Genomic DNA, 10,418 nt, shown 5'->3' with positions numbered 1-10,418 from the left:
TGTTGTACTACTGATAAAGTACTTCTGTTTTATACTCTGTCATCGTGCTGATTTTGTTGGCACACCTTCACTTTGCAGTAAAAATCAAGATAGGGGAGGGATGCTGGATTTCATGAGATGCTGATTAAAGTGGTGAGTGGATAAACTAACTGATGACTGGCAAACCAGCAAACTGCAGACCCCAAGGACAATCTCCTTGATTAGATCCAAGACTAAACAACCTCTGATGACAATTTACTGTTTCTTTAAACTGAAACATAAACAGGCTTCTTTCTAACTCGCACTCTGCACAAATGAAAAGGCAGGCATGTTTCACATAAATATGCACTTCCAAGACAGTTTTAGCACAAGTTTAGTTGATTTGACATGATACAGAGAAAATGCTATTATTTATTTCACATAACATTGCATATCAAATCCACCTACCTCACTGAAATAGCAGTGATACGATTGAGCACTTGCATGATAAAGGTGACATTTACATAATATCTACACTCAATATTTCTATAATGTATAGACAAAATTAATTCAATGTAACTTTTTTCTGTATAGTTCATGTCAAGACAAACATTCATGTGTCTTTTGACCCAATAACACATCTGCAGCGACAGGCAAATCCATACTGTAAAGGCCCCTCAGGTTAGAGAGCCCAGTTTTTGCTGTGTGAAGAACATTTCAGAGAAAGGAATGAAGTTTGAGGGAGTGGTCTCATGACTTGTCAGCCTAGGAGTACAGAAAACTGCCATAGCCCCAAAATATTACTGGAGCCAGCTACACAGGTTAACAAAATACACAGATGCTAAAAAACAACTTATCCTGGACAAACACAAGAGGCTTGATCGGTGTAGTGACCATGTTGGTTTCTGACAAAAACATTTTGACCAAAAAACAACAACACGCAATACAAGGCAAAAAGTCTTAAAGATCTTTTGAGAATGTAGCAGAGAACCTACGGTGTTTCTAGCAGCTAGAATTTCAGTCTTTTAAAGAGCATGTGTCTCAGAGGAACGGAAATAAATACAGTATCTACAAAGCATTTCATTGTAACACTGAATCTGTCTCGAAAGACACTAAGCAGAATTAGCGCTCGCCCGGCCTGAGCATCTACTCCGCCAGTTTGCGCTCAATTATTGATGGGCCCAATAAATGATTTATTCACCTTTCCCCCCTGTTTCAGTGAGACCCACTATCGTTTCTATTTCTAAGGTAACAGAGGGAACTGCTACACATGGCTTAGGGAGTATGGTGGCAGTACTTGGAGGCTCGGGTGTGGTTGTGGGAGGCCTGCTGCTGTCAGCTTCAGGCGTCTCTCCACGTCTGGTGCAGATGCTGCAGATACTCAAAGGCTCTCTCGCTCACGTTCAGGGCGGTGTGAACTTGCTGCAGGTTGGCCTCCCCTATCAACGACAGGCCGCAGATCCTAAAGTAGGCGTGCAGCGGGTCTGGAACAGAGACGAGGACCAGAAGAGAGAGGAAGGTAGGTCAGCCAAGTGACATGCCCCAGCACCCACACTGAAAGGGCACTGTGGCTTCGGTCACATTCCACGTTCGATTGCATTGCTGACGTTGCTTTAAATCAACTAATGGTTGGACGCTATGTCATCAACTGCGCAGTCAGGCGTCCGATTGCTATAGCATAAGATGTGGTTAGCTGTATGTTTGTAAATAACAGGAAGGCCCGCACACTGTTTATGCTCCAAATTCACCGCTTTGACAATGCTTCGATCCCAAATGGATCTTTGTCAGTTTTAACACCTTTGTGAGATCTAGCAGGTGCCTGCAATGTAGTCAGACTGAAATGTGACTAGGGGACTTTAAAAAATCATATAGAAGACAAGGTTCACAGCTCCTTTAACAACCTCACATTTGCCCGACATGAATTAGTGGCTCCACCTGATGGCTGTACAGTTCCCCCGAAAATATAATGAAATAACTAAGATATGGTTTTAAGAGAGAGCAACTCTAAGGTGCTGCCAAAACAGGATTAAATTGCATGCATCAATAACTGTCACTATGGACCACTTGTTATGAATAAATGTCACGACTTCCACCGAAGTCGGTCCCTCTCCTTGTTCCGGTGGCGTTCGGAAGTCGACGTCACCGGTCTTCTAGCAATCGCCGATCCACCTTTCACTTTCCATTTGTTTTGTCTTGTCTTCCCACACACCTGGTTTCAATTCCATCATTACATGTTGTGTATTTAACCCTCTGTTCCCCCCCATGTCCTTGTACGGAATTGTTTATTGTAGTGCTTGTGCACGTTATGCTGGTGTGTGACGGGTTTTGTTTACCCATTGATTTATTGTTCTGTTTACGGTGGTTTTGTTTATTAAACTGCACCGTTGTAAATCAGTTTTTGCTCTCCTGTGCCTGACTTCTCTGAAAATTCTGTGGAATTTTCTTGAAGGAATGCTGTACAAAACTTTAAGAACACCTTCCTAATATTGACTTTCGTGCACCCCCCCCCCCCCCCCCCTCCATGTAGGCATGGACTGTGGTGGACCATTCTTGAAACAGAAAAATGTTGAGTATGAAAAACCCAGCTGCGTTACAGTTCTTGACACCTACTACCATACCCTGTTCAGAGCCAGTTAAATCTTTTGTCTTGCCCATTCACCCTCTGAACGGCACACACACACACACACAGTCTCAAGGCTTAAAAATCCTTCCTGTCGCCTCTCCTTCATCGACACTGATTGAAGTGGATTTCACAAGTGACATCAATAAGGGATCATAGCTTTCACCCGATCAGTCTGTCATGGAAAGAACAGTGGTTCATAATGTTTTGTACATTCAGTGCATGTCTTCCATGATGACATACATGCTTTTAACTGCAATATTTAACTGAAATATTACACAAAATAATTTTAAAACAACTATTACACTTCACTGCATGCATTCTAACAATACTTTTGTGTGACAGTTCTCTCATATTGTTCCTTCTTTATTCTCATTCCCCTCCATCTAAATGACCTGAGAACCAATTCAACCAAACAGTTCCATTAACGTGAGGCCTGTTCCTTCCCCTGTGTCCTCATAAATTAGACATCCCTGCCCCTGGCTGTTGGCTTACTGGGCGTTTTCCATTGACAAAGGCCAACACTCCCTCCCACCCCATCTACACCTGTACAGAGCCAGAGTAACTTTACCTGGATGACTGTCTGGTCATTTAGTGAAGCCGCCCACCAAATGGTCCTGAGTGGACAGGATGTAGTTCCAGGTTCATCTCAAAATTAGTATACTGAAAGACGTCTAGGAGCTGAAAAGAGGAGAGGTTAGAATTAGGCCAGGAGGGAGGGAGGGAGGGGAGGGGAGGAGGGAAGGGAGGGGAGGGGAGGAGGGAGGGGAGGGGAGGGGAGGAGGGAGGAGGGAGGGGAGGGGAGGGGAGGAGGGAGGAGGGGGGGGGGAAATCACTGTGACACCTTAGAGCTAGAGCACACCAGCTTTTACTAAATAAAACAAGTTTTAAGTGAGAAGGAGGGGTTGGTCTGAAACCGAAAAATAAAGAAATTCAAGAGCGCCGCAATGCCTACACCACCCATGCTCTACCAAGGTTTTCCAGCGCACAGCTTTGACCTACTACAGCTATGTTGGTCTATTGTACTTCAAACAATGTGTATGCAGGATGCTTAGGATTCAAACATTTTCAAACAGCCTATGAATGCAAATCCCGCCTTCATTCCGCTTTGATCAACCTTTTCTCGACACTGTGTGAATCCGGGCTGATAATAGGTCACTTTGTTTTGTAGAGGAGCTGCTATGCAGTTCCTTGAAAATTTGAAGTGGGCTCTCCGGACAGCTCCGGCCCAAGTTGAGCACTGATCTTAAGGCAAAGTTTATCGTCAGAACATTCATAGGCGCATCGTTAAATCACTGAGCTGTTTCCCAAAACCATCGTCACTACAGTTACACTTGAAAACACTTGTCATTCACCAACTGCCTCAGACCCCTCGTAGAACGTTAGCGCTTTATACACAGAAGATCTCAGCGAAACATAGAATCAAGTTGCTGATCTGCATCTGTGACCGCCGATAAATTCAGAACAAAGTTGACTACAAAACACAGTTGCCAATGTCTTTGCCATCGTTATAAACAAGCAAAGGGTAAAAATATGCTTCAAATGAAAACCGAGATGACTGCATTAAAATATAAATATAAATGTACATAGCCTAAGCCGCCTCAATATTTGCAGCCATGGGTGATAATGTCTCTCTAGGAGTATCTAATGTTAAGGTAAGATTTTACTGCCGTTCTTTCGATCCCATCAGTATCGACACATGCTCTAACGAAGCACTTATTTAAAGCTCTCCCTACGTGGTGTTTTGGGAAACACCACTCTGAATTCTTCAGCCGTTTTAGAAACAATGCATTGTTAAAAACTCTGGCCCAGCACTCTGTCACCCAGCTGCTGTTTGCATTTCTCCATGACAGGCACATGCCCACAATACCATAGGGATAGCATGCATCTCACAGATGAGACCCTTTCCTTGAGCGTCACACGCAGTAGTAACATGTTTTGGGGTCATTTAGCAGTCATTCTTCTACAGAGCAACTTACAGTAGTGAGGACATGCATTTACATACTGTCCCCCATGGGAATCGAACCCACAACCCTGGCTTAGCAAGTGCCATACTCTACCAACTGAGCTAAACAGGAGCTACACAGGAGCTACACACCACACTCAATGCCACTTGCCTGCTTCTCCACGAACCCTAAGGCTATTTTAAAAACCACCTAATAAATTAAAATAAGTGTCTGTTGCAAGGGGGCTGACAAAAGTATAAACAAACAAAAAATGTCAAAATGTGTAATCTGAGGCAAACCCGCAATCTTCAGATGCACAGGTGGTAACTAACCAATACACTAACACATGGACCTAGAAAGACAATTTACAATGGACAGTCTGGAAGCGTTCGTTCATATATCAATATCCACTTGTGTATCTAGGGATCAATTCAAGACTCCTGTATATTCTCCGGTTCCATTAATCTCCATTGCACAGTGACCGCTGTGCAGTTGGCTAAACATGAGTGGTCAGGCAGCAAAGGTTACCATCTCGATTACAAACCCCGTTAGTAAGAGCTCCTATACCGTAAGATCATGCCACCCAGTCCCATTAAATGCACAGTGTTATGAATTTCCCTGCCGAAGGCGCTGTAGGACTATTTTCCAGAGTGTATGTTTGTTTATGTCTGGCTGGCGCCGCCTAGTCTAGTTCTCCCCCTCACGTGAGAGTTATCGATCACTCCCAGCTTCAGCCATTCAGGCTGTCCCAACTCTGTTAACGCACTGATCACGCATTCTCTGACCTGTTCACAGGACGTGCTACCTTGTCCCTGACCTGCTTTTTCGCTGTCTTCATCTCCCTCCCTCTCATACAGTGCCTTGCGAAAGTATTCGGCCCCCTTGAACTTTGCGACCTTTTGCCACATTTCAGGCTTCAAACATAAAGATATAAAACTGTATTTTTTTGTGATGAATCAACAACAAGTGGGACACAATCATGAAGTGGAACAACATTTATTGGATATTTCAAACTTTTTTAACAAATCAAAAACTGAAAAATTGGGCGTGCAAAATTATTCAGCCCCTTTACTTTCAGTGCAGCAAACTCTCTCCAGAAGTTCAGTGAGGATCTCTGAATGATCCAATGTTGACCTAAATGACTAATGATGATAAATACAATCCACTTGTGTGTAATCAAGTCTCCGTATAAATGCACCTGCACTGTGATAGTCTCAGAGGTCCGTTAAAAGCGCAGAGAGCATCATGAAGAACAAGGAACACACCAGGCAGGTCCGAGATACTGTTGTGAAGAAGTTTAAAGCCGGATTTGGATACAAAAAGATTTCCCAAGCTTTAAACATCCCAAGGAGCACTGTGCAAGCGATAATATTGAAATGGAAGGAGTATCAGACCACTGCAAATCTACCAAGACCTGGCCGTCCCTCTAAACTTTCAGCTCATACAAGGAGAAGACTGATCAGAGATGCAGCCAAGAGGCCCATGATCACTCTGGATGAACTGCAGAGATCTACAGCTGAGGTGGGAGACTCTGTCCATAGGACAACAATCAGTCGTATATTGCACAAATCTGGCCTTTATGGAAGAGTGGCAAGAAGAAAGCCATTTCTTAAAGATATCCATAAAAAGTGTTGTTTAAAGTTTGCCACAAGCCACCTGGGAGACACACCAAACATGTGGAAGAAGGTGCTCTGGTCAGATGAAACCAAAATTTAACTTTTTGGCAACAATGCAAAACGTTATGTTTGGCGTAAAAGCAACACAGCTGAACACACCATCCCCACTGTCAAACATGGTGGTGGCAGCATCATGGTTTGGGCCTGCTTTTCTTCAGCAGGGACAGGGAAGATGGTTAAAATTGATGGGAAGATGGATGGAGCCAAATACACGACCATTCTGGAAGAAAACCTGATGGAGTCTGCAAAAGACCTGAGACTGGGATGGAGATTTGTCTTCCAACAAGACAATGATCCAAAACATAAAGCAAAATCTACAATGGAATGGTTCAAAAATAAACATATCCAGGTGTTAGAATGGCCAAGTCAAAGTCCAGACCTGAATCCAATCGAGAATCTGTGGAAAGAACTGAAAACTGCTGTTCACAAATGCTCTCCATCCAACCTCACTGAGCTCGAGCTGTTTTGCAAGTAGGAATGGGAAAAAATGTCAGTCTCTCGATGTGCAAAACTGATAGAGACATACCCCAAGCGACTTACAGCTGTAATCGCAGCAAAAGGTGGCGCTACAAAGTATTAACTTAAAGGGGCTGAATAATTTTGCACGCCCAATTTTTCAGTTTTTGATTTGTTAAAAAAGTTTGAAATATCCAATAAATGTCGTTCCACTTCATGATTGTGTCCCACTTGTTGTTGATTCTTCACAAAAAAATACAGTTTTATATCTTTATGTTTGAAGCCTGAAATGTGGCAAAAGGTCAAGGGGGCCGAATACTTTCGCAAGGCACTGTACCTGCTGTCTCGACCTCTGAATGTTTGGCTATGAAAAGCCAACTTACAACTTCCTCTCTAGGAACCAAGGTTTCTTCCTAGGTTTCTGCCTTTCTACAGAGTATTTTCTAGCTACTTTGCTACTACATTTGCATTGCTTGCTCTTTGGGGTTTTAGGCTGGGCTTCGGTATAAGTGTAATGGGTTGAAGTACGGCCTGGGGAAGTATGGCCTGCTAAATGAAAGTCAATGCATACTATGAACATATTTGATTCATTTACTGGACCTTTCGCAAATAAAGCAGCATTAATGAACCATAAAGTGAGTGTACGCTGAAATATCCGCAGAAGTTCCAGCCCAGTTCCCGTTACCTAGAGTGTGGCGCCCACCCAGAAGGAGTAGCACGTGTCGATGGGCTTGTTGGGGCGGCCGTGGAAGCCGTTCTGCTGTCTCATGCACCAGCGGCATATCCTGTTCAGCTCACTCTCGCTGAACATCTCCTCTAATTTGCCCATCAGACACAGGGCGGCGACGGCACAAAATGTGGACCCACCTGACAGACAGACAGACAGACAGACAGACAGACTGCTTAATGACAGGGGTTATCAGCCACCGGCACAGCACCACTATCAATCACCAGTTTTCCTTTTCAACTGTCCCAACATGAGCATCAGAGCTTTTGGATCACTTCCCAACTGCAGAGGTGTACTTGTGGGGGAAGATGAGGAGGCGGCGTATAAATCTGCCATGGCAGCAGCTCTGTGTGGAGGCCACTAACAATGAGGGAGAACCTTGCACTCGGCAGATAGTTAGGTGTATGTACCTACCTATTTGAGATAATATTAATAATCAAGCCCCCCCCCCCCCCCCCAAGGGTTAAATAAAGGTTATAATTTCCACATTTTTTTCTTAACTTGAATATAAATGCTTTGTGTAACGTCCCATGGTTTCATTACACAAATCTCTCTATGCAGTAGTTTAGCTAACCCTGGGGGATTCCCTGGAATAATAGGGCTTAATTGGAAGGAATTAAGAGGATATTTGTTCTAGTAAGGTTTTGGGCTAATGGCTAATCCCGCTCTAGACCCATAATATCAATCAATCCCGGGTGCTGCCTGCCATACTCGCCATGCGATTCCAATCCAGCCTCCTGGCCAATGCCATTGTCATATGACTGAGGAAGCAAAAACAACATTCCGATTATTAGGCAAACATAGGACCATGTGAGGGATAGATACCCATCACTGAAACCGTATAATAACTTGAAGATGGGGTGACATATGTGATCTATGAGGAAAGGCGAGATCGGGACACAAGCTGCTCAATCAATGCCCACGTGGAGCAATCCACGGCCACGTGTCCGCAGTGCTGCTTGCTAACTATACTAAACCACACTTCATACACACGCTTGATGAGGCAGACCAATATTGGCGACAATAACAATGAGGAAGTAACAATGTTGAAAGTAGTAATGTTTACTGTAGTGCCCCGCCCCAGGGGGTTCAAAGCCCACCAAATTTGGCAGCAAGAGGATTAGAGGCCTTCCCTCCCGTCTGGATCATATCCTCGATTTATAGGCGTCTGAGAAAACCCCCAGAGCTTAGGACCAGCGCTGCATGGGCTTCTTGACTGCCTCCGTGTCTCCATGTCACACCAGCCAACTGCATGGCCCCAAAACACACACACAGCTCAATGTAATCCATTACAGCCATCCAGACAGGAATACCGCTGCCTGCCCTCCAGACTGTACTATATATTTTTTTTTGTTAGATTACAGAGATGGGAAAGCAGGGGATATCACAGAGGAAACAATCACTATTATGAGGCCCAGCAGGACACAATGGTGCCTGGTCTCATCACCTCCATCTCACCATCCCCTTGTGACTTGGAGGGGAGGATAAAGTGAGAATGTAATAAAACTCAGGATTTGTGTAAACCGTTTCTCTCTGAAGGCTTTGACTGTAAAAGGTCAGGCGTTGGACTAGTAACCGGAAGGTTACAAGTTCAAACCCCCGAGCTGACAAGGTACAAATCTGTCGTTCTGTCCCTGAACAGGCAGTTAACCCACTGTTCCTAGGCCGTCATTGAAAATAAGAATTTGTTCTTAACTGACTTGCCTAGTTAAATAAAGGTCAAATAAATAAAAATCCAATGCACCTTCAAAAGAAGGCCACCACTGACACAGATGCTTGATATAGGTCTATCTCTATGACGTGTTGACTACAACAGAAATAAACACTGGGTTAAACCAATGTTGTTTTATACCCCAGTTTTACACTAGCAAGTAGTGGTTGAGGGCTGAACCCTTGTAGAAAAGACTGAGGAGGCTCAGTGCAACAGGCTGCTTGAGGAAAGAGACAAAGTAAAACAACAAATTTACCATACTTCTCTTGATGTAGTCGATGGCCTTCTTGATGTCCATGCCCGACCAGTCATCGAGCATGTAGCAGATGCATGCTGCGCAGTACACAAACCTCAAGTCATTTTCCCTTCCAGTCTTTTCTACAAGGGTTCAGCCCTCAACCACTACTTGCTAGAGTGTAAAACTGGGGTTTAAACCAACATTGGTTTAACCCAGTGTTTATTTCTGTTGTAGTCAACACGTCATAGAGATAGACCTATATCAAGCATCTGTGTCAGTGGTGGCCTTCTTTTGAAGGTGCATTGGATTTTTTATTTATTTTACCTTTATTTAACTAGGCAAGTCAGTTAAGAACAAATTCTTATTTTCAATGACGGCCTAGGAACAGTGGGTTAACTGCCTGTTCAGGGACAGAACGACAGATTTGTACCTTGTCAGCTTGCCATGGCATAGAAACTTAAAGCAGACATTAAAGGCCTTTTTTGTACGTGTAAGGACGAGGTTTACTGTGTCAAAGGGTTTTACTGGTTAAATCAGGACGCAGTGATCTCTGACAGTGATCTCAACGCTGACATTGTTAAACAGGTTTCCCTTCACATAAAGCACAAAAAAACTATAAAGTACCAAACACTAACATTAGAAGAAAATAATACTTCATTGTCCATCAACCTAAAGACAACGGAAACATGTCTTTATGCTCACAACCCGACTCCCCCGAGGGATTGGAAGCAAATGGGTCAGCCGCAGTGCAGCGGCCCAGTAACAAGTGTAGATGGTTTAGTGCTTTGCTCAAGGCACTACCAAAGAACGTAACAGTAACTCATTGTTAGTACAGCTGGTAAATTAACTGCAGTGGAGAGTGACTAGGTGTTCACCTCCCGTCCTCTAGCTGCAGGGCTTTCAGGCCCATTAGACAGGCCTCCTTATTGACACGACTCAGGTCGTCGCCCAGTATGACCAGGCAGGCCAGGCCAGTGTACGACATGGCCACTGTCATACAGGTGGGATACTCCTAGGTCCTGAGGAGGCAATCCAATGCATTCTGAATAGGACTGCAATATGACGTCTGACTCCATGACAATTTTT

General features: G+C 44.0%; 1 pseudogene across 1 annotated transcript; it reads right to left on the bottom strand.

Annotated features, from left to right (window-relative positions):
• Window positions 1-372: 372 nt before the first annotated feature.
• On the bottom strand, window positions 373-10,317 carry LOC118937386 (geranylgeranyl transferase type-1 subunit beta-like; annotated as a pseudogene). The gene is made up of 4 exons (XR_016484280.1): window positions 10,208-10,317; window positions 7,342-7,561; window positions 3,150-3,259; window positions 373-1,442 (listed from the first exon to the last, which is right to left on the bottom strand). The product of XR_016484280.1 is annotated as a geranylgeranyl transferase type-1 subunit beta-like (transcript).
• Between the last annotated feature and the right edge of the window lie 101 nt (window positions 10,318-10,418).

The sequence above is a fragment of the Oncorhynchus mykiss genome, chromosome 11, assembly GCF_057628025.1.
Source record: "Oncorhynchus mykiss isolate SJ-2025 chromosome 11, ASM5762802v1, whole genome shotgun sequence".
NCBI classification, from domain to species: domain Eukaryota; kingdom Metazoa; phylum Chordata; class Actinopteri; order Salmoniformes; family Salmonidae; genus Oncorhynchus; species Oncorhynchus mykiss.
This window is presented reverse-complemented; position numbering and strand designations above follow the sequence as displayed.